This window comes from Heterodontus francisci, unplaced genomic scaffold, assembly GCF_036365525.1.
Source record: "Heterodontus francisci isolate sHetFra1 unplaced genomic scaffold, sHetFra1.hap1 HAP1_SCAFFOLD_231, whole genome shotgun sequence".
Taxonomy (NCBI): Eukaryota; Metazoa; Chordata; class Chondrichthyes; order Heterodontiformes; family Heterodontidae; genus Heterodontus; species Heterodontus francisci.
Window position 1 is genome coordinate 232525 of NW_027140382.1, and position 25846 is coordinate 258370.

Below are 25846 nucleotides of genomic sequence, written 5' to 3' on the forward strand. Positions count from 1 at the left end.
CAGGTGATAATATTCCAGTTAATTGTTAAATTAGATGTCATCACTAATACACAGGTGATAATATTCCAGTTAATTGTTAAATTAGATATCATCACTAATACACAGGTGATAATATTCCAGTTAATTGTTAAATTAGATATCATCACTAATACACAGGTGATAATATTCCAGTTAATTGTTAAATTAGATATCATCACTAATACACAGGTGATAATATTCCAGTTAATTGTTAAATTAGATATCATCACTAATACACAGGTGATAATATTCCAGTTAATTGTTAAATTAGATATCATCACTAATACACAGGTGATAATATTCCAGTTAATTGTTAAATTAGATATCATCACTAATACACAGGGGATAATATTCCAGTTAATTGTTAAATTAGATATCATCACTAATTCACAGGTGATAATATTCCAGTTAATTGTTAAATTAGATATCATCACTAATACACAGGTGATAATATTCCAGTTAATTGTTAAATTAGATGTCATCACTAATACACAGGTGATAATATTCCAGTTAATTGTTAAATTAGATATCATCACTAATACACAGGTGATAATATTCCAGTTAATTGTTAAATTAGATATCATCACTAATACACAGGGGATAATATTCCAGTTAATTGTTAAATTAGATATCATCACTAATACACAGGGGATAATATTCCAGTTAATTGTTAAATTAGATATCATCACTAATACACAGGTGATAATATTCCAGTTAATTGTTAAATTAGATATCATCACTAATACACAGGGGATAATATTCCAGTTAATTGTTAAATTAGATATCATCACTAATACACAGGTGATAATATTCCAGTTAATTGTTAAATTAGATATCATCACTAATACACAGGTGATAATATTCCAGTTAATTGTTAAATTAGATATCATCACTAATACACAGGTGATAATATTCCAGTTAATTGTTAAATTAGATATCATCACTAATACACAGGTGATAATATTCCAGTTAATTGTTAAATTAGATGTCATCACTAATACACAGGTGATAATATTCCAGTTAATTGTTAAATTAGATATCATCACTAATACACAGGTGATAATATTCCAGTTAATTGTTAAATTAGATGTCATCACTAATACACAGGTGATAATATTCCAGTTAATTGTTAAATTAGATATCATCACTAATACACAGGGGATAATATTCCTGTTAATTGTTAAATTAGATATCATCACTAATACACAGTGTATTATCTATTTAATTGTTAAATTGGACATGATAACTAAAACAGTGTCTAAAATATCCCACTTAATTTTGACGTTACATGTCATCCCTAATCCACAAGAGTTCCCCAAAAGCTGGTTTGGGAATTAGGGGTACACTTTTTATTGCAAGTTGGGGCTTCCCCACAACCTGGCACATGTGAACAGTTTTACAGAACTCCACCACATCTTTGTAGAGTTGTGGCCAGTCAAACTGCTGTCTTATGCAGGCTTGGGTTTTTCTGATGCCGACATGTCCAGCCATTGGAATTCCTGGGTTATTCTCTGTATTTCCTTATGGTACCTGGGCAGAACCACTATCTGGTGAACCACTGTCCACTCTTCATCCGCAGGTCTCTAAGGAGGTCTCCACTTCCTCATCGTCACCTCATTCTTTAAATAGTCACACTCTGGAACTCCCTCTGCTTCTGTTTAACTTTAGACTGTCTTTGCTAACTTTTTAAACATTGGGTCAGCTTGCTCAGCCTCGACCAAGGAAGATCTGTTTAACACATCCTTTTTGTCCTCTGAATTCCCAAAGAAGGTTTCAGATAACTAGATAGGAGGGTCATCAGTCTGCAGTGTCAGTTCATCCTCCTCTGATGGAGCTTGTTTGACCATGGACCATCACAACACAAAGGCAGGAAAAATGTCAGTGGCCTTCTCCTGTAACTGCTCTGTCTATCTCATCTATTTCAGTCTCTTGAAAACCACTGGAGAAGCTAGCACCTTCACCCTGACCAGATCATTACCCAGGAACAGGACCACCCTGTCTACAGGTAAATTAGGGACAATCCCCAGGGTTACCAGTCCTGAAACAAAGCTGCACTCTAGGTATATTCGATATGGAGTCCTGGGCATTTACCTTCCCCAATACTGATGACTAATACTTGAGCGTTCGATGCCCTCTCTGGGGGAGAGTTCATGCATTTTCCCAGCAGGAGGGAATGGGTGGCCCCTTTATCCCAAGTATGGCTTTGGGCTTACTTGCTGCATTCGAGGGGTATTTGGTCACTTTTCCTTAGGATACAAAATCCTGCTATCTCGCAGGGATTTTCTTAAATTTTCCAGCACTCTCTGTGTTGGGCATACTGGGTCTTACTGCCACAGTTAAAGTCACAGCCTGGTCTTCTGTGTTTCCCATCAGGGCCCCATTTCCTGAACTGGTCTGGTGTATCCTGATTAATCCGACAGATTTTCACTGTAACGTCCAGCAGTCAGCTCGGAGGTGATTGTTACAGTGGAAACACACAGGCTTTTGGGCGTCACTCCTGTTCTCAGCATTGTCTGCTCTGGCCTAAGGAGGACCCGTTGTGTTTCCACCTCTCCCTTCTTGCTCATGGCTGTTTTACTTTATTCGTTCATGAGATGTGGGCGACGCTGGCTAGGCCAGCATTTATTACCCATCTGTAATTGCCCTGGAGAAGGAGTTGGTGATCTGTCTTCTTGAACCGCTGCAGTCCATGTCGGGTAGGTACACCCACAGTGCTGTCAGGAAGGGAGTACCAGGATTTTGATCCAGCGACAGTGAAGGAACAGCGATATAGTTCTAAGTCAGGATGGTGTGTGACTTGGAGGGGAACTTGCAGATGGTACTGTTCCTATGAATTTGCTGCCCTGTCCTTCTAGGTGGTGGAGATCGCGGGTTGGAAGGTGCTGTCTAAGGAGCCTTGGTGCGTTGCTGCAGTGAATCTTGTAGATGGTACACACTGCTGCCTCTGCATTTATGGTGGAGGGAGTAAATGTTTGTAGATGGGGTGTGACAATCTGGAGCGTTGCTTTGTCCTGGATGGTGTCGAGCTTCTTGAATGTTGTTGGAGCTGCACCCATCCAGGCAAGTGGAGAGTATTCCATCACACTCCTGACTTGTGCCTTGTAGATGGTGGACAGGCTTTGGAGAGTCAGGAGGTGAGTTACTCGCTGCAGAACTCCAAGCCTCTGACCTGTTCTTGTCACCACTGTATTTATATGGTTACTCCACAAGCAAATGGACCGCTGGGTGTAGCACTACCTAGAACTGTACTCCAGGGAGAATGTTGTCACTGAGACTGCCTTCAATGCAGCCCAGTCTCTGCCAGTCATGGATGAGCTGGACGTACAGCCAACAAAATCGGAACTCAGTGATGCCATTGATTCTCTAGCCAGCGGAAAAGGACGGGAAGGACGGAATTACCCCTGAAATCATCAAGACTGCCAAGACTGCTATACTTTCAGCACTCTACGAACTGCTTTGCCTGTGCTGCAATGAGATAGCAGTACCACAGGACAGGCGCGATGCCAATATCATCACCCTCTAAAAGAACAAATGTGACCACGGTGACAGCAGCAACTACCGTGGAATCTCCTTGCTGAGCATAGTGGGGAACGTCTTCGCTCGTGTCGCCTTAAACAGGCTCCAAATGCTGGCTGAGCGTGTCTATCCTGAGGCACAGTGTGGCTTTCCAGCAAAGAGATCCAACATTAACATGCTATTCTCCCTTCGCCAGCTACAGCAGGAATGCCGCGAACAACAGATGCCCCTCTACGGTGTTTTCGTTGATCTCACCAAAGCCTTTGACCTCGTCAGCAGACGTGGTCTCTTCAGACTATTAGAAAAGATTGGATGCCCACCAAAGCTACTAAGTATCATCACCTCATTCCATGACAATATGAAAGGTACAATTCAGCATAGCGGGGCCTCATTAGAACCCTTTCCTATCCTGAATGGCGTGAAACAGGACTGTGTTCTCGCACCTTTGGGATTTTCTTCTCCCTGCTGCTCTCACATGCGTTCAAGTCTTCAGAAGAAGGAATTTTCCTCCACACAAAATCAGGGGGCAGGTTGTTCAACCTTGCCCGTCTTGGAGCGAAGTCCAAAGTCCGAAAAGTCCTCATCAGGGAACTCCTCTTTCCTGAAGACGCTGCATTAACATCTTATACTGAAGAGTGTCTGCAGAGGCTCATCGACAGGTTTGCGGCTGTCTGCAATGAATTTGGCTCAACCATCAGCCTCAAGAAAACGAATATCATGGGACAGGACGTCAGAAATGCTCCATCCATCAATATCGGCGACCATACTCTGGAAGTGGTTCAAGAGTTCACCTAACTAGGCTCAACCATCACCAGTAACCTGTCTCTCGATGCAGAATTAAACAAGCGCATGGGAAAGGCTTCCACTGCTATGTCCAGACTGGCCAAGAGAGTGTGGGAAAATGGCGCACTGACACGGAACACAAAAGTCCAAGTGTATCAAGCCTGTGCCCTCAGTACCTTGCTCTATGGCAGCGAGACCTGGACAACGTATGTCTGTCAAGAGCGACGTCTCAATTCATTCCATCTTCACTGCCTCCGGAGAATCCTTGGCATCAGGTGGCAGGACCGTATCTCCACCACAGAAGTCCTCGAGGCGGCCAACATCCCCAGCATATACTAAGCCAGCGGCGCCTGAGATGGCTTGGCCCTGTGACCCACATGGAAGATGGCAGGATTCCCAAGGACACATTGTGCAGCAAACTCGTCACTGGTACCAGACCCACCGGCCGTTCATGTCTCCACTTTAAAGACGTCTGCAAACGCGACATGACGTCCTGTGACATTGATCACAGGTCGTGGGAGTCAGTTGCCAGCGATCGCCAGAGCTGGTGGGCAGCCATAAAGGCGCGGCTAAAGTGTGGTGAGTCGAAGAGACTTAGCAGTTGGCAGGAAAAAAGACAGAAGTGCAAGGAGAGAGCCAACTATGTAACAGCACCGACAACCAATTTTATCTGCTGCACCTGTGGAAGAGTTTGTCACTCTAGAATTGGCCTTTATAGCCACTTCAGGCGTTGTTTCACAAACCACTGACCACCTCCAGGCGCTTATCCATTGTCTCGGAGACAAGGAGGCCAAAGAAGGAGTTCAGTTGCTGGTCCGTGGTAACCCCAGGATGTTGATAGTGGGGGATTCAGTGATGGTAATGCAAATGTATGTCAAGGGGAAGATGTTTAGATTCTCTCTTGTTGGAGATGATCATTGCCCAGCACTTGTGTGGCGCGAATGTTACTTGCCACTTAGCAGCACAAGCCTGGATATTGTCCTAGTGTTGCTTGTTTTCTACACAGACTGCTTCAGTATTTGAGGAGTCACGAATGGTGCTGAACATTGTGCAATAATCAGCGAACATCCCCACTTCTGACCTTATGATTGAAGGAAGGTCATTGATGAAGCAGCTGAAGACGGTTGGGCCAAGGTCACAACCCTGAGGAACTCCTGCAGTGATGTCCTGGAGCTCGGATGATTGACCTCCAACTCTAATCCTGTTATATTTTTCAGGTTCACGTGCAAAATGGTTGGCACATGTTTTAGGATTTCGGCTTTCCTAGCTTTTGGATGGATAGTAATCCCTTACTGCTCAGTTCTGTACAGAAATGTAGTTAGGCCACACTTAGAATATTGGGTGCAATTCTGGTCGCCACACTACCAGAAGGACGTGGAGGCTTTGGAGAGGGTACAGATGAGGTTTACCAGGATGTTGCCTGGTCTGGAGGGCATTAGCTATGAAGAGAGGTTGGATAAACTCGGATTGTTTTCACTGGAACGATGGAGGTGGAGGGGCGACATGATAGATGTTTTCAAAGTTATGAGTGGCATGGACAGAGTGGATAGTCAGAAGCTTTTTCCCAGGGTGGAAGTGTCAGTTACGAGGGGACATAGGTTTAAGGTGAGTGGGGCAAAGTTTAGAGGGGATGTGCGAGGCAAGTTCTTTACACAGAGGGTGGTGAGTGTCTGGAACTTGCTGCCGGGGGAGGTGGTGGAAGCAGGTACGATAGCGACGTTTAAGAGGCATCTTGACAAATACATGAATGGGATGGGAATAGAGGGATATGGTCCCCGGAAGTGCAGAAGGTTTTAGTTTAGGCAGGCATCAAGATCGGCGCAGGCTTGGAGGGCCGAATCGCCTGTTCCTGTGCTATACTGTATTTTGTACAATCCTCAACCTTCAACGAATAGGGCATTTAACCTGTCCCAAGTTACTTCACTCTGGGTTAGGAAGGTACTGCCTCAAATGTGGACATTTTAATACTCCAGCAGCGAAAAACCCAATTAAAACTATATTGAAGTTTTTGAAGTTTTGCGAGGGAACCATTTGGTTCCCCACTCCCAATTTCCCAACTGTCTTTGGTTTTTGATCCCAGATGCGAGCCCCAAATTTATGTTACACTTCAGGTGAGGAGGGGTCGAAAGGCTCCTGTCTTGTTTCTCTCCTTGTTCGATGCCACAGGCTTTATTCCTTTTTAAATAGTGCATGTGTTTACCAATTCAGTGAGTGTTTAATACTTCAAGTGCTAGGATCATAAAAGAATCAATCAGGCAGGTTTTCTTTAGTTTAAACAAGAAAGAGGTTATTTTATTGTACTGAAAATCAAATACCGATTGAAGTAAAATAGTAAACTCTGCTTCAACTTTCATACTCACACACACGCACACACACACACAAATGAGAATCACACGTACACACAAATAGGTTACAGAGTGATGGAGAATAGTTTGGGTTGGATTAGAGTCCAGAAGAAGTAAAACTAATGTACAGTTTGTGGGGTAATGTAATTCATTTTTCCTCTGACTGAATTCATGGTTCCAAAGTCTCTGGCTGGTAGAAGTGGACATGCAGCTGGTCCGCCTGGTTCAGGGGTTTCTTGGAGACAGTAACGCTCAGTGGCTTTCTTCCTCGGTCTCTGTAGCAATGGTGGACTTGGATGTTCTGCAGTCACAGACAGATTACAACATTTACAATGTTACCTGGGGAGAGAAAGAGAGCGTAAGACAGCCCAACCAGGGTCTTGCATGGGTTAGCTTGCAAAGTTTGTCTGCTGTGTGTAACAAAAAGTTACAAGTTTACATAGACTGGGGTAGGGGGGAGGGGGGGCTGTCACATGCTCTATCAGTACCTTTCTTCCTTTAATGAGTTTCAAAGTCTAAGAATCCCAAATCTCTCTCAAATTATATTGTAAATGTTTCTCCTGCAGGTACGTCTCCGCGAGTAAATGCTGCAAGACGGCTTTAAATGTCTTGCTAATGAGGGTGATCCCAGATAATCTACTCAATTGTTCAAAACATTGTCGTGGGTGGGAGCTTTGAAGACATACATCTCCACTTCGATGTCCTGGAATGTGAGGTATTTCAATGCAAATTGTGGTGGCCATCTTGACTACCAACTTTTTAAATGTTAAATGCAGGATTCCAGCTTTCCAATTTCAAAGTTTAATGTTGGTTTCCAACCAGTGAGTTAAAAATTCTCATTCAGCATAGCATGTTTTCTTGGCAGGAGGTATTAGAAAGGCGTGCTGCACTTCAAGATGTTAATACAAAAAGAATCCTGGTTGCTGAGGGAAATAAGAGTGGAAATTGTGAAGGAACTAACCATAGTTTTCCTTACGCACAGGGATGGTGCCAAAGGACTGGAGAATTGTAAATGTTACACCATTGTCCTAAAAAGAGTGTAAGGACAAGCCCAGCAAATAGAGGACAGCCAGTTAATCCATGGTGCTGGGAAAGCTTTTAAAACAATAATCCAAAACAAAATTAACTGACTGGGACAAATGTGGATGAATTTGGCCTCACCAAAGCCTTGTATAAATGCAGCAAGACACCCTTTCTCCTGTATTTCAATCCTCTCGCTATGAAGGCCAACATACCATTTTCCTCCTTAACTGCCTGCTGCACCTGCATGTTTACTTTCAGCAACTGGTGCACAAGGACACCCAGGTCTCACTGCACCTCCCCCTCTCCAAAGTTATCATCGTTCAGACAATCTGCCTTTCTGTTTTTGACACCAAAGTGGATAACTTCACATGTATCCACATGATACTGCATCTACCATGTATTTCCCACTCACTCAACCTGTCCACATCACACTGGAGCTTCTCTGCATCCTCCTCACAGCTCACCCTCCCACCCAGCTTTGTGTCATCTGCAAACTTGGATATATTACATTTACTCTTACTGTTTGTTTCCTGTCTGCCAACTAGTTCTCTATCCATGTCAGTACCATACCCTCAATCCCATGGGATTTAACTTTTGCACGCTAATCTCCTGTGTGGGACCTTATTGAAAGCCTTATTAAAGTCCAAATACAACACATCCACTCGTTCCCTCTTATCTAGTCTATTAGTTACATCCTCAAAAATTCCAGTAGATTTTCCAAGCATGATTTCCCTTTCCTAAATCCATGCTGACTGTGTCCGATCCTGTCACTGTTTCCCAAGTGCTCTGTTATTACATATTTTATAATGGACTCTAGCATTTTCCCCACTACTGATGTCAGGATAACCCCTCTATAATTCACTGTTGTCTCTTTACCTCTTTTTTTTAAAATAGTGAGGTTACATTGGCTACCCTCCAATCCATTGTAACTGTTCCAGGATAGAATTTTGAAGAATGACCAGCAATGCATCTACTATTTCTAGAGTCACTTCCTTAAGTACTTTGGGATGTAGATTATCAGGCCCTGGGGATTTATCAGCCTTCAATCCCATCAATTTACCCAACACCATTTCCCTATTAATACTGATTTGTGTCCTCCTTTGAGAAGAAAGAACCAAAGTATGTATTTAATTATTCTGCCATTTCTTTGTTCCCTATTACTTCAAAACAGCATTTGATGAAGTGTCACTTAACAGGCTTGTCGACAAAGATAAAGCCCATGTAATAAAAGGGACAAAGTTGTCTGCATGACAGGAAGCAGAGAGAGGGGGTGAAAGGTTGTTGTTAGAACTGAAGGAATTTTCCCACAGGGGTCGTTACTAGGTCTGTAACTTTTCATGATATATTTTAGCCACTTGGACTTGAGTGTAGATTAGATTAGAGATACAGCACTGAAACAGGCCCTTCAGCCCACCGAGTTTGTGCCGACTATCAACCACCCATTTATACCAGTCCTGCACTAATTCCGTATTCCGACCACATCCCCACCTGTCCCTATATTTCCCTACCACCTACCTATACTAGGGGCAATTGCTAATGGCCAATTTACCTATCAACCTGCAAGTCTTTGGCATGTGGGAGGAAACCAGAGCACCCGGAGGAAACCCACGCAGACACAGGGAGAACTTGCAAACTCCACACAGGCAATACCCAGAATTGAACCCGGGTTGCTGGAGCTGTGAGGCTGCGGTGCCAACCACTGCACCACTGTGCCGCCCTGTAAATGGCACAATTGTAAATTTTACACTTGCCACAAAACCTGGAAGTGTATTGCACAATGAGGATGATATTGACAGACATCAAGTGGATATAGACAGACTGATGGAATGGATGTACACATGGTAGATAAACATTAACAGAAACGCAAAATGATACATTTTTCATAGGATGGACAGGAGAGGCAATGGAAAATAAAGGGTGTAATTTTAATGGGGGTGCAGCAGCAGTTTGGATGCATGTGAATAATTCTATGGCAGGGCATGCAGATAAGATTGTTAAAAATGACATGCTGTGTGACTGTTACAAAGACAAACTATCCCTCCTTGTCTTTCACAGACGTACTGCAGCCTGTTACAATGTTGGTGTCTTCCTCCCACACCTCTCCACAGTCGTCCAGCCAGAAGGAACTACTATTACCTTCTTATTATTTCATGGTAAGTGAGCGCCGCTGTCTGGGCCAGCATTCATTGCCCATCGCTAATTGCTCTTGAGAAAGTGGTGGTGAGCTGCCTTCTTGATCCAACTGGTGCAGGTACACCCACAGTGCTGTTAGGAAGGGATTTCCAGGATTTTGACCCAGTGAGAGTGAAGGAACAGCGATATAGTTCCAAGTCCGGATGATGTGTGACTTGGAGGGGAACTTGCAGTGGTGATGTTCCCATGCATCACTGCCCTTGTCCTTCTTTGTGGTAGAGGTCGCGGGTTTGGAAGGTACTGTTCAAGGAGCCTTGGTGCGTTGCTGCAGTGCATCTTGTAGATGGTACACACTGCTGCCCCTGTGTGCTGGTGCTGGAGGGAGTCAATGACACTACGTACACAATCAATCAATCAAGCAGGGCTGCTTTGTCCTGGATGGTGTTGAGTTCCTGGAATGCTGTTGGAGCTTCACCCATCCAGGCAAGTGGAGAGTATTCCATCGCACTCCTGATTTGTGCCTTATAGATGGTGGAAAGTCTTTGGGGAGTCAGGAAATGAGTTACTCGCCTCAGGATTCCTAGCCTCTGACCTGCTGTTGTAGCTGCAATTCAGCTTCTGTTCAATAATAACCCCTAGAATGGTGATAGTAGAGGATTCAGTGATGGTAACGCCATTAACTGTCAAGGGGAGATGGTTAGATTCTCTCTTATTGGAAATGTTCGTGTCCTGGCACTTTTGCAGCATGAATGCGACTTGCCACTTATCAGTTTCGGGTGCATCCTGGGGTGCAAGTACGTAGTTCCTTGAAAGTGGCAACACAGGTAGACAGGGTGGTGAAGAAGCCATTTGGCATGCCTTCATCGGTCGAGGCATTGAGTACAAGAGTTGGGACGTTATGTTACAGTTATACATAACGTTGGTTAGGCCGCATTTGGAGTACTGTGTGCAGTTCTGGTCGCTGCACCACAGTAAAGATGTGATGAAGCTTGAGAGGGTGCAGAAAAGATTCACAAGGATGTTGCCTGGTCTGGAGGGCTTGAGTTATAAAGAGAGATTGGATAGGCTGGGTCTGTTTTCCCTGGAGCGAAGGAGGCTGAGAGGGGACATGATAGAGGTATATAAAATTCTGAGAGGCATAGATAGAGTAGTTGGCCAGAGTCTGCTTCCATGGTGGGTGGCGACTAAATCTAGAGGACATAGAATTAAGGTGAGAGGGACGAGGTTTAAAGGGGATCAAAGGGGTAAATTTTTCACACAAAGAATAGTGGGTATCTGGAATGAGCTGCCTGAGGAGGTGGTGGAGGCAGGAACAGTAGCGACAGTTAAGAGGCATCTGGACAGGTACTTGAATGAGCAAGGCATAGTAAGATATGGAATTAATGCAGGCAGGTGGAATTAGTATAGATAGTCATTCTGGGGCGACTAAATCTGAGGGGGGAGCTGATAGAAGTATACAAAATTATGAAGTGCGTAGATAGGAAGAAACTTTTTTTTTTCCCCCTTGGCGCAAGTGTCAATAGCCAGGGGGTAGAGATTTACAGGAAGGGGCAGGAGATTTAGAGGGGAATTGAGGAAAACAAATTCACCCAGAGGGTGGTTGGAATCTGGACCACACTGCCTGAAGGGATGGTAGAGGCAGGAACCCTCATAACATTTAAAAAGTATTTGTAGAAGCACTTGAAACACCATAGCATACAAGGCTATGGGCCAAGTGCCAGAAAATGTGATTAGAATGGATAGGTGCTTGATGGCCAGCATGGATACGATGGGCCGAAGGGTCTGTCTATAGTCTGTATAACTCTATGGCTGTACAAAATGAGTGGAGTTGAAGGAGAAGTTGATCAATGTGTGAACAATTTCAGCCTGGCGGAGGAGGGTGGTTGTGGATGGGGACTGGATGGGCCTCTGTTCAAGGAAGAAACAGAGAACCCTAAGACCGTCCTGGTGGGGGATGGAAGGTGCAGATACATTGGACGTCCATCATGAAGAGGAACTGGAAATTGTCAAAATGACGTAGTGCGTCCGAAGAGTCGCAGATGTAGGTGGAAAGAGACTGGACGAGGGGAGAAAAATACGACTCAAGATAGGAAGTAATAAGTTCAAGTGGGGAAGGAACAGGCTGAAACAATGAGTCTGCTGGGATTGTCCTGTTTGTGGATTTTAGGAAGGAGGTAGAAGTGGGTTGCCCGTGGTTGTGGGACTGTGAGGTTGGAAGCTGTAGCGGGAAGATCTCCAGAGGAGATGAGGTCAGTTACAGTCCTGTGGACAGCAGCTTGATGTTCGCTGATGGGTTCATGGTCGAGAGGGAAGTAGGAAGAAGTGTCTGAGAGTTGATGCTGAGCCTCTGCAAGGTAGCAGTCGGTACGCTGGACAACAACAGCACCATCCTTGTCTGCAGGTTTGATCACAATGTCGGGATTAGACTTGAGAGAACGGAGTGCAGCAAGTTCAGAGGGGGACAGACTAGAGTGAGTGAGGGGAGCAGAGAAATTGTGATGGCTGATGTTTCACCGACATTTCTCAATGAAACGATCTAAAGTGGGTAAGAGGCCAAAGGGAGGGGTCCAGGTGGAGGCAAAATACTTGAGCTGGGTGAGTGGGTCCACTAGTCGGGGTGGGTGTAGGACTCCTGGTCAAGGAAGTGAGGCAGGAGGTAATGACGATGGAAAAGAGATCAACGGCATGCCGAGCGTGAATTTAATTGAGGTGGGAGTGTAAGGGGATATAACTGAGTCCTTTGCTAGGTACAGATCATTAGGTGACAGAGGGGGGGGAAGGTGCACCTGTTTAAGAATAAGGGGTCACCCATTTAAGACAGAGATGAGGAGACATTGTTTCATCTCAAAGGGTCGAGAGTCTTTGGAATTCTCTTCCTCAAAAGGCAGTGGAAGCAGAGAATTTGAAATTTTTAAATGCAGAACTGGATAGATTTTTGATCAGCAAGGGAGTGAAAGGTTACCGGGGGTAGATGGAAATGTGAAATAATCAGTTCAGCCAGGAACTTATTGAATGGTGGAGCAGGCTCGAAGGGCCGAGTGGCCTACTCCTGCTCCTACTTCGTGTGTTCATATATAAATATATGTTGTTGTTGTTATTGATGGCTTTGGAACAGCTCTGTATACTCACCCCAGCCTGAAAAACAATCTATTTTCTGTGCCTTAGCCAATTGGATGTTCACACAACCACTGCCACTTTGATCATTGGGTTCAGTTTTCCGAAGAAGTCGATTAAATCGCTCTTGATCAAACACCTTCTGAAAGTTTATATACATAACACCAGCTGTACAACCCTCATCAATCCCCTATATTACTCCATCAAATAAATCCTTCAAGCTTGTTAGATACAATTATGTCTTTAACATGTTCATGGTAGTTGACATTTATAAACCCTTGTTTTTCAAAACAGCAGGTATCTGTATCCTGGTTGATGGTTGAAATTTCCCCACCAGGGACGTTAAACTGACTGGTCAGTAAATACAGGGCTTAGTCCATATCTCCTTTTTTTAAACAATGTCTAACATTTACAACCATCCAGTCTCCTGTCATCACTCCAATATCCAAGAAGTATTGGAAGCTCCTGGCCAGTGCCTCTGTTATTTGCACCTTTCCTTCCCTCAACAACTCTCATACATCCCATGCAGACCATGTAAATGTTCTGCTTTATTGTGGTACAAAAAGGGTTGGATTGAAAGGGGTTAACTGAACCTGTTTGTTCAGTGACTGTAATTAATGTAATCCATGGACTCTAATTGCGTCACTGGAGGGTTTCCTTCTTCTATTAATACAGGACTCCTTTTAATGTGTTCTTCCATCATGTCTGCAGGAGCATCACCCCCGCACTAACAGGGATCAGTGGCTCCAGTGAGATGGAGAGGATAGATCAGAATCTGAGAACAATAGATTGGAATGTTACAAAAATGGACAGGAGTTTATCCCATTGGTTTGATTATCTTACTGCGGATGATTATTGGATAACATTGGCGCATCGGATCCACTGGGCACTGATGCTGATTCAACACATTTATTATCCCATCCTCGCTATTGTTGGTGTCCCTGGTAAGTCTCTCTATCCAGCTATTAATTCTATAAACCATGATTAACTGTTTTGCTGTTCTTAACAACGACCACCTTCAAAATATCGTCCTCCATGTGAGCCCATTTGCTGCATAAACTCTGGTCTGTGTCTTTGTCAAATCTACTATACCAATGCTGTCCTGGTTACTCTCCCTGTTACAAGCCACCATAAACCACAGTCTGTACAAAACTCTGCTGTCCATATCCTAATTCACACTAAATCTCATTCACGCAACATCCCTGAGCTCAGTGACCAACATTGTTTTTTGTAGGATAGTATACAAAAAGAAATAAATGGGGTGTGGAAGAAGGGTACCACAATAATTATGGGTGACTTTAATCTGCATGTAAATTGGGCAAATCAGATTGGCAAAGGTAGCCTAAAGAATTATCACATTGAGTGTATTCAGGACAGTTCCTTAGAGCAGCACGTTCTGCAGTCAACCAGAGAGGAAACTATTCTAGAACTGGTAATGTTCAATGAGACAGGATTAATGAAGAACCTCCTAAAAAAGGAGTCTTTAGACAACAATTATCATAACATGATAGCATTTCAATGTTCAGACTGAAGGGAAAGCTGTGGGTCTAAGACTAGTTTTTTAAAAAAACCTAAATAAAGGTAATTATAAGGATATGAAGGCATAGGTGGCAAAAGTGAACTTGGAAACTAGGTTAAAAGGTAGTACAGGAGAGATGCAGTGGCAGATTTTTAAGGAGATACTTACTAACTCTCAGCAAAGATGTATCGCAATGAGAAAGAAAGGCTCTTGCAGAAGGTTGCATCATACGCGGCAAAATAATGAAGTTAAGGATAATATTGAATTGAAAGAAACATGACAAATCTGCAAAGATTGTTGGTGGGTGAGAAGATTGGACAGATTTTAAGAACCAGCAATCAATGTTAAAAAAGAGGGAAAGGTAGAGTGTGGGAGAAAGCCAACTAGTAATCTAAAAATAGAGGATAAGAGTTTATACAAGTATTTAAATAGGGAAATAGAAACTAAAATTAGTGTTAATCCTCTAGAAAGTGAGTTTGCAGAATTAATAATGAGAAACAAGGACATGGTGGAGGTGTTGGACAGCTATTTTCTGTCTGTTTTCATTGTAGAAGACATAGCAAACCTTCCAAATATACCTAAATCAAGAGGCAAAAGGAAGTGAGGAACTTAAAACAATCACCATGACCAGAGAAAAGAGGATACTGGGAAAACTATCACACCTAAAGGCTGATAGGACCCACCATCCGTGGATAACGAAAACAGCTAAAGATAGTATCAAACTTAAAGATAAAGCATTTAGCGGTGCAAAGATGGGTGGCAGGGCAGAAGATTAGACAGAATATAAAAATCAGCAAAGAACAACTAAAGATTGATAAGGAAGGAAACATTAGAGTACGAGGGAAAGCTGGCTAGAAATATAAAGACAGATAGGAAGAGTCTCTATAGATATTTAAAGAAGAAAAGAGTTAACAATGTGAACATTAGTCCTACAGAAAGTGAGTCTGCGAAATTAATAATGGAAAATAAGGAGATAGCAGATGAATTGAGCAGATATTTTGCATTGATCTTCACGATTGAGGATGCAAGTAACATCCCAGTATTAGCTGTAATTCAGGAAATGGAAGGGAGGGAGGGAGAAACCCAAGAAAATTACAATCACCAGGGAAGTGATACTGAGCAAATTGTTGGAGCTGCGGAATGACAGTCCCCCGATCCTGAAGAGTGACTAGTGAGATAATTGATGCGCTGGTTTTGCTTTTTCAAAATACCCTAGATTCAGAGAAGGTTTAATTCGATTGGTAAATAACGAACTCCTTTATTCAAAAAGGGAGAGAGACAGAAAGCAGGAAACTACAGGCCAGTTAGCTTAACATCTCTCTTAGGAACAATGTTAGAAGCTATTATTAAATATGTAACAGAGCATTTAGAAAAAGTCAAGGTAATCAGGCAGAATCAACATGGTTTTCTGAAAGGGGAAATCATGTTTAACCAATTTATTGGAGTTCTTTGAAGAAGTAACATGTGCTGTGGATAATGGGGAACTGGTGGATGTACTATACTTAGATTTCCAGAAGGAATTTGATAGAGTGCCACATCAAAGGTTATTGTGAAAAAGAAAATATCATGGTGTAGGGAGTAGTATATTGTCATAGATAGAAGATTGGCTAGCTAACAGGAAATAGAGAGTAGGCATAAATGGGTCATTTTCTGGTTGGTAAGATGTAATGAGTGGTGTGCCACAGGGATCAATGCTGGTGACTCAACGTTTTATAATTTATAATTTGGATGAAGAGACTGAAGTTATGGTTGCTAAATTTGCTGATGAAACAAAGATAGGTCGGAAGGTAAGTTGTGAAGAGGATATAAGGAGGCTACAAAGGGATATAGATAGGTTATGTGAGTGGGCAAAGATCTGGAAAACGGAGTATCATGTGGGAATCGTGAAATTTCCCATTTTGGCAGGAAGAATAAAAAAGAAGTGTATTATATAAATGGTGAGATTGCAGAACTCTGAGATGCACAGGGATCCGGGTGTCCTAGTGCATAAACAAAAAAGGTTAGTATGCAGGTACAGCACGTAATTAGGAAAGCTAATAGAATGTTACCATTTATTGCAAGGGGAATTGAATACATAAGTAAGGAGGTCTTGCTACAGTTATACAGGTAATTGGTGAGACCACATCTGGAGGACCGACTATTGTATTGATCTCCTTAGTTAGGGAAGGATGTAAATGCGTTGGAAGCAGTTCAGGGAAGGTTTGCGAGACTAATACCTGGCATGGGCGAGTTGTCATATGAAGAAAGGGTGGGCAGGCCAGGGTTGTACCTGCTGGAGTTTAGAAGAGTAAGAGGTGACTTGATTGACACATAAAAGATCCTGAGGGGTCTTGACAGGGTGGATGCGGAAATGATGTTTCTTCTTGTTGGAGAATCTAGAATTCGGGGTCACTGTTTAAAAATAAGGGTCGCCCATTTAAGACAGAGATGAGGAGATTTTTTTTCTGAGGGCCGTGAATCTTTGGAACACTTTTCCTCAAAAGGCGGTGGAAGCAGAGTCTTTGAATATTTTTAAATCAGAGGTAGATAGATTGTTGATAAGCAAGGAGGTGGAAGGTTAGTGGGAGAAGCTGGGATTGTGCAGTCGAGGTTACAATCAGATCAACCATGATCTTATTTAATGGCGTAGCAGGCTCGAGGGCCCGTGTGACCTACTCCAGCTCCTACCTTGCATATTTGTCTGTCCAGTCCAGTCCCCAGGACCAGATGGCCTGCGTCCAAGGGTCCTAAGGTAAGTATGGTAGATAAATGTGCTGACGACATCAAGATGGGACGGAAAGTACGTGGTCAAGATGAGGTAAAGAGTTTGCAAAGGGATACAAATAGGTTAAGTGAGGTCGCAAAACTTTGGCGGATGGAGTATAATGTGGTAAGATGTGAACTTGTTCACTTTGGCCGGAAGGATAGAAAAGCAGTATACTATTTAAATGTAGAGAGATTGAAGAACTCGGTGGTACAGAGTGATCTGGGTGTCCGGGTACATGAATCTGAAAGAGTTAGTATACAGGGACAGCAAGTGATTCGGAAGGCAAACGGAATGTTAACGTTTATTGCAAAGGGAATCGAATATCAAAGTGGGGAAGTTTTACTGCAGCTGTGCAGGGCCTTGGTGAGACCACATCTGGAATATTGTGTACAGTTTTGGTCTCCTTATTTGATCAAAATGAAATTATTGCATAAGAAGCAGGTCAGCAAAAGTTAACTTGACTCATTCCCTGAATGAAGGGCTTATATTATGAAGACATTTTTTTAACGGTTTGGAGTTTAGAAAAATGAGATGTGTCTTTTTGAAGCTTATCAGATCCTGTGGGGACTTGATAGAGTGGATACCGGGAGGATGTTTCAATTGTGGGGGAGACTGGAACAAGGGGATAAAGTTTAAAAATAACAGATCAGTCATGCCCTTATTCGAATGGTGGAGCAGGCTCAACGGGTCTAATGGCCTCCTCCTGCTCCTCAGTTCTATCTTCCTACGTCCAACACCTCAATTTTAATATTCTCACTCTTGTAATCAAATCCCTTCATGTCCTCACCCCTCTGATTATCCCAATACCCTGTCCATTTCCAGTATTCCTGAAACTTGTTCATCTTAAAGTCTTTTTATAATTCCCTTTTTAAACTGAGTTTCTTTCCCTCTGTCTCTCTCCCTGACCACACATTTCATCTCTCCAGCTCCACTGGTGCTGTGGAAGTTTGGATCCAGAAAATGGTGTGAGCTGCACTGCCAGTCACATCCAGTACATTGCACAGGACACCCAGGCTGGCCGGGGTGATAGCGTGGGTGTAACGTGTGTGTGTCTGTAGTGTGAGGAGGGGTCTGAATATGCTGTTCATCAGCCATTCCCACAACTGTGACGTACGTCTTTGAAACCTGACCTGGACATGTCCACTGACCGCCTGTGTTAGTCACTGTCAGCTGAACATGCATTCAGCAGCACGAGGAACTCCCTCTAATTTTATTTCAAAGGACCAGGCATCCAACTTACAGGTGAAGGGCTTTTGACTTACTTCTGCTAGTATAAAGTTGGGGGAGGTGCTGTGGATGATTTTCTGGAGGTTGTGTTGTGAGCTGCTGCAGGCATTCAGGGAGGACAGAGGATTTGGTGACCCAACACTGGACCAGGTATGGGGACTGTAGTTACTGTGTCTCTGGGTCTACTGTAGCTACTGTGTCTCTGCAACAAATGGAGCAGAGGCTGCAGAGAGGGGAAGCTCTGTAAAGAGGGAGGAGGAGGGGTCTCTTCCCTACCCAGCCCGGGTTCTCCAAGCACAAAAGAGCAGTGGTCCTAATACCGAGCCCTGGGGAACACCACTGCATACTCCCATCGAGTCTGAACAACAACCTTTCACCATTTCTCTCTGTTTACTGTGCATTAGACAATGTTATATCCAAACTGTCACTGTCCCTTTAATCCACAGTGTTCAGTTTTCCTAACCTGTCTATTGAATGTGACTTCATGAAACACCTTTTGAAAGTCCATATATATAACTTCAATGACAGGCAGATTGGTGAGGACGAGGTCAAATATATTTTTCACTCTGGTTGGTTACCTCACCGCCTGCTCCAGACTCAGTCTGGCAGCCGCATCCTTTAGGACTCTGCCAACTCAGTCAGTAGTGATGCTACCGAGTCACTCTTGGTGATGGATATTAAATTCCCTTACCCAGAGTACATTCAGTGTCCCTGCTACCCTTAGTACTTCCTCCAAATGGTGTTCAACATGGAGGAGTACTGACACATCAGCTGAGGGAGGGCGGTAGTTGGAAATCAGCAGGAGGTTTCCTTCCCCATGTTTGACCTGATGCCATGAGACTTCATGGGGTCCTGAATCAAGGGTCTGTCCTGTTTCTGGGGTGTAGACATACCTTGGAATGGGAATGCTTGTGTCTGGGACATTATAAGATATAATTCGGTGAGGATGAATTTGTTTTCTGCAACTTGACTAGTCTATGCGACAGTTCTGCCAATTTTTGCACAAGCCTCCAGATGTTACCAAGGAAGACTTTGCAGGGTCGACAGGGCTGAGTTTGCCTTTGTCGTTTTTGGTGCCTAGGTCGATACCAGGTGGTCCATCCAGTTTCATTGCTTTATTTGGCTTTTCTACAACCGAGCAGCTTACTCCTCCATTTCATAAACAACCACATTGCTGTGGGTCTTGAGTCACATGTAGGCCAGACCAGATTAGGATGGCAGATTTTCTTCCATAAGGGACATGAGTGAACCAGATGAATTTTTTCAACAATTGACAATGTTTTCATGGTCACCATTAGAATAGATATTTTAATTTCAGAATTTTATTAATTGAATTCAAATTTCACCATCTGCCGTGGTGGGACTTGAACCCATGTCCCCAGAGCATTAGCCTGGGCGTCTGGGCCACTAGTCCAGTGGCATTGCTACTCCACCGTCACCTCCCTGTGGTTCAGTTTCGGGGGTGGGGCAGAGCTTTAACACTGGTATAATTCCCTCAAAGCCCCTCTTCACAGCTTCTAACCCTTCACTAATTCTGGTATTTCCTGACGGTAACTCGTTTTGGTCCAGGATTTGTTCTAATTTTCTCCACATCTAATGTACAGTGTCAATGCCTCCTGTTCCCAGAGTAACTGATTGTACAGGATGCAACTGTTCTCCTGACAAACTTCAATTTCTTTCTGTAACCTATCTATCTGTTCCTTCAATTGGTTGTGTTTGTTTTATTTAACTGTGATGTGCACAGATGATCCCCATTGTCCAACTTATCCCAGCACTTTATTTTAGCAAAAAGTTGCATTTCTGGATGTTCTCATAAATTCTCCTGAGGATGAAATCGTAAACCACACTGGACTTCTCCAAAATTCTTAGGAAGTCAGTTATTCCAGGTGCGCCTGTTTTTCTCTGTCAGGAAACTGATCAACTATTCCCTGTGATATACCAACAACATTATGCATCTGACTTTATTTCTTCCAAGTTCTCTCAAGGTTCCATCCTCGCTGTTAGCAATGATCACACACATTTCACCGAGTATAAACTCTCTCCCTCTCTCTCTGTCTCACAGTTTCCTACTCGGTCCCAGTGATGATCACTCATGCCCAACTGAAATTATAATTTCTCACAAACCCAAGTAAACCAGGCCTTTGAACCCAATCTCTGTGATCCCTCTCCTAGACCTCTGTAAGATCAGATCAAGTGTCACAGGTTATCCAAAAGTAGGTCAAGGAGACACAAGCAGTTTATTGCGGATTGACAGTTCAAATACAAAACAAAATCAGAACAGATAGTGTAGGCATCTGACCTGTGACAGGTGAGAATGGTTTGTTATCCTCGATTGGATAGATGGAATGGCATGATCTCTGCTGTCTGACCTGTGACAGGTGAGAATGTTTTTTTTATCCTGGATTGGATGGGTGGAATCTTATATTATCATATTATTGTATTCTATTCAGGGCATGTGAGTATCACTGAGAAGGCCAGCATTCGGTCCCCATCCCAAATTGCCCTTGAGTTGCCCTTTGCTTTTTTACAGGTGTACCGAAAACTGACTGGACCTGACCAGCATGCATTGTGCAGGCCAAAAGGGTGTATCTGAGATAAAGTAACCTGTTAACAGCTACAAGCTGCTTTACAGATTAACAGAGTTACTCGTGGAAGAAAACACTTTTAGTCTGAGGGATGTTTGAACAATAAACAGAACGGTCATACATATCACATCAAAACTAATTAAGAGACCTACTTCAAAGTTCTATTTCACTTTGATGCCAATTTAGAACTTCACAGAGGTTTTGCATGCACAAAACACTGCAAACATGTGTTTTATTTTTTTATTTTATTGTTATGTAGAGATACAGCACTGAAACAGGCCCTTCGGCCCAACGCGTCTGTGCCAACCAACAACCAACCATTTATAATAACCCTACAGTAATCCCATATTCCCTATCACCTCCCTACACTAGGGGCAATTTACAATGGCCAATTTACCTATCACCTGCAAGTCTTTGGATGTGGGAGGAAACCAGAGCACCCAGCGAAAGCCCACACAGACACAGGGAGAACTTGCAAACTCCGCACAGGCAGTACCCAGAATCGAACAGGAGCCCCAGGAGCTGGGAGGCTGCGGTGCTAACCACTGCGCCACCCCATGTTGGACATGTTGTCTGGAAACACAAAGAAAAGAGATTGGCGTGACTGAATATGTTTTAAAATGCTAATTCAGCTGGTCTAAGTTTTACAAACTGTCTTGAAAGACTACGAGAGTGACACAAACTGTCATTGATTGATGATGCCAGTGTCTGTCTTCTTAGAAATGAGAATAAACTAGAAATCCTCTAGGAAACAGTTTGTAAGACATCAGGAATGCAAGGGATTTGGATTCTTTCATTGTCCTGTGGTTTAAAATATGTATGTAACCAGGAAGGAAAGCTGCTATTGGTTTTACTGATATCAGTCCCGGGGCATCTGTAACATCCACAAGTGGTAATGAAATTACTGAAGGAAATGTAAACACGTGCTCACCATCAAGGCAGTCTCTTGTATCACAGTTTGAACAAAGAATTAGACATCTCATTGGACAACTGTAGCTTACGGTGGATTTTAATAGGGCAGTGTGATCTTATCAATTTAACATCCAGCCCACCTTGGTATGAAAGGTGTAAAGATTATTGTAAATGGTGATTCAGTGATAAGGTCGAGGAGCTTGGTCAGTTACTGAACGAATAGCACAAATCCTTGTAACATGTTTGTGACTAATGAGTGTATTGCTAACAGTTGCATTGCGAATGGATATTTTGTATAATTGTTAACTAGTAGTATTCCTACTCAATCTCGTAGAGTCATTGGTGCTCAATTTGAGCTTTGAGTGCTGTACCGTTACTTCCTGTCATTATCATGTTCGAACCACAGAGTAACCAATCAAAAAATCACAATTTATAAACAACAATTGTTTAGATATGTGGATATGAGGCTTCACATTTTCATTCCCAGGAATATCGACACAAAGACCTGTGTCCAGAGTTATGTCCTTGACTAGTTAACGACCCCTATGAAAAACTCTGGAATACAATTCCTGCCTCTTTGTTGTCCATTCATAATTATCCTTAACAACTGAGTGACTTGCTAGGCTATTGCAGAGGACAGTTAGCAGTGAATCACATTGAGTTACATGTAGACCAGATTAGGTAAGGATGGCAGATCTCCTTCCCTAAAAGACATTAGTGAATCAGATAGATTGTTATAAAAATCAATTATAGTTTCATGCAACATTACTGAGTTCAGCTTTCAATTCCAGATTTTATTTTATTTATTAATTGAATGTATTAATTAAATTCCACCAGCTGTCACTGCCTCTCCACCTCACGTTCCTCCCAGAAGACACTACTGAAAACCTTCCTCTATGACCAATCTGTTCGTCATCTGACCTCATAATCTCCTGTTGTTTCACGTGTCATACTTTCCTTTATAATGCTCCTGCAAAGCACCTTGTGATCTATTACATTAAAGGCATTATGTAAATATAGGTTGTTGTTGACATTTACGAGACATGGCTTGTCTTACTATATCCTTGCTGCTTGTCGTTTTTTGTCCATTCGAATCCTATATCCACTTGAGATAATTCAATATATTTACGTTTACAACCTCGCTATTGTTGGTGCCCTGGTAAGTCACTCTATAAAGATTTAATTCTCTAATCCATTTTTACCTATACTACTGTTCTTGCCATTGACTCTTCCCTCCTTGCTGCTGTTGTTATTCCTGGTGAATCTCTATCTCCAGCTATTAACTGTCAAACCATTGCTAATGTTATTACAGTTCTTGTAATTAACTCTCTCATCTTTGCTGTTGCTGCTGTCTCTATTTTCCACTCGGAGATCTGTAAACACTGATTCACTGAAATACTGTGATAGAGTCATACAGTCGTACAGCATAGAAACAGGCCCTTCGGCCCACCGCGTCCATGCCGACCATAATGCCTATGCATACTAATCCCACCTGCCTGAGTTAATGCCATATCCCTCTATGCCTTGCTCGTTCAAGTACCTGTCCAAATGCCTCTTAAATGTTGCTACTGGTCCTGCCTCCACCACGTCCTCAGGCAGCTCATTCGAGATATTCTTTGTGTGAAAAATTTACCCCTTTGCGCCCCTTTAAACCTCCTCCCTCTCACCTTAAATATATGTAATTTTAGTCACCCCTACCATGGGAAACAGACTATGGCTATCTACCCTATCTATGCCTCTCATAATTTTATATACCTCGACCATTTCCCCTCTCAGCCTTCTTCGTTCCAGGGAAAACAGACCCAGCCTATCCAATCTCTATCATTAACTCAAGCCCTCCAAACAAGGCAACATCCTTGTGAATCATTTCTGAACCCTCTCTAGCTTAATCACATCTTTCCTGTAGTATGGCGACCAGAACTGCGCACAGTACTCCAAGTGCGGCCTAACCAACGTAATGGACAACTGTAACGTGACGTCCCAACTCTTGTACTCAATGCCTCGGCCGATGAAGGCAAGCATGCCATACACCTTCTTCACCACCCTGTCTACCTGTGTTGCCACTTTCAGGGAACTATGTCCTTGCACCCCAAGGTCTCTCTGCTCAGTAACACTCCCCAGGGCCCTGCCATTCACTGTATATATCCTGCCCTTGTTTGACCTCCCAAAATGCATCACTTCACACTTGTCTGCATTATATTCCATTTTCAAATCCCTTGACCACCTCCCCAGTTGATCTTTCTCCTGTTGTAACCTTAGACAACCTTCTTCACTGTCCACTATACCACCAATTTTGGTGTCATCTGCAAACTTACTAATCATGCCCCTTACTATCACATCCAAGTCATTAATATATATGACAAACAACGGAGGGCCCAACACCGATCCCTGCGGCACACTACTGGTCACCGGCCTCCAATCTGAAAAACAACACTCCACTACCAGTCTCTTCCTTCTGTCACTAAGTCAATTTTGTATCCAGTTGGCCAGCTCACTCTGGATCCCATGTGTTCTAACCTTATGTACCAACCAACCATGCGGGACCTTGTCAAAGGTGTTGCTAAAGTTCATGTCGACAACATCCATCGGCCTGCCCTCGTCAATCATCTTTGTCACCTCCTCAAAAAACTCAATCAAATTCGAGACATGATTTCCCACACACGAAGCCATGCTGACTATCCCTAATCATACTTTGCCTTTCCAAATGCATATAAATCCTGTCTCTCAGAATCCCTTCCAATAACCTTCCCACCACTGATGTAAGGCTTGTAGTTCCCTGGTTTATCCCTGCTGCCCTTCTTAAATAAAGACACAACATTAGCTATCCTTCAGTCTTCTGGTACGTCACCCGCGGCTAACGATGAATCAAAATGTTCTGTAAATTAATTTTTTGGAAGACTGAAGCCAGTGCCATTGGTATCCATCACAAACTCCATCTCCTATCTGTGAAACACATACCCCTCCCTGGACAATTTAGGAGGCTGAAACAGACTGTTTACAGCCACTGTGTTCTATTTAAACCTAAGCTGAGTTCATCTCCATATTCTCTCCATCAACAACCCTGCCTACTACCACCTCTGAAATATCACCCGTCTCCACCTCTGCCTCACTCTATCTGCCGCATAAATCCTCATCTGTGCCTTTGTTAAATCCGCACTTGACTATTGCAATTCTATCCTGGTCACGTTCCCAGGTAAAACCTCCATAAACCACAACCCATCCAGAACCCTGCTGCCTGTGTTCTAACGCACACCAAATCCCGATCACCCATCACCTCTGTGCTCACTGATCTACATTGTCTCCCGGTCTGGCAGCACCTTAATTTTAATCTTCTCATTCTTGTGTTTGAATACCTCCATGGTCTCACCCTTCCAATTAATCCCAATTCCCCTCTCCATTCCCATATTCCTACAAATCTTTTACCATCAAGTCTAATTCCATGCCTCCTTTCAAAGTGAATTTCCTTCCCTCTCTATCTCTCCCTGGTGTTGAATTTTCAGCTCTTACCACACCACTGTTGCCCACAGTAAGGAAGTTTAGATCCATAAAATGTATGAGCTGAGCTACCAGCCACTTCCGGCATGGCCAGCACACTGCCTCATGCTGTGCAGAGCTCTAGCCCGAGTGTACATTGCATGCATTAATACCAGGAGGAGTTGTTGAATGTCACGCCAAACTGCTATTCCAGCAGCTTTGATGCACGTCTTTGAAACTTGGTCTGTGCATATTCACTGACTGCCTGTGTTAGTCATTCTCAGCTGAACAAAAATTCAGCAGCACGAGGAACCCCTGTCGTGTTAGTTAAAAGGACCAGGCATCCAACCTACAGTTGAAGGACTTTTGACTTACTTCTGCTATTGTAAAGTTAGTGGAGGTGCTGTGGATTGTTTTCTGGAGGTTGTGTTGTGAGCTACTGCAGACATTC

At 43.2% G+C, this 25846-nt stretch overlaps 1 long non-coding RNA gene across 1 annotated transcript; it reads left to right on the forward strand.

Annotated features, from left to right (window-relative positions):
• Positions 1–1941: 1941 nt before the first annotated feature.
• On the forward strand, positions 1942–22850 carry LOC137359595 (uncharacterized). The gene is made up of 5 exons (XR_010971542.1): positions 1942–2023; positions 7229–7377; positions 9741–9838; positions 13644–13876; positions 22759–22850. It is a non-coding gene; the product is annotated as an uncharacterized lncRNA (long non-coding RNA).
• The last annotated feature ends 2996 nt before the right edge of the window (positions 22851–25846 follow it).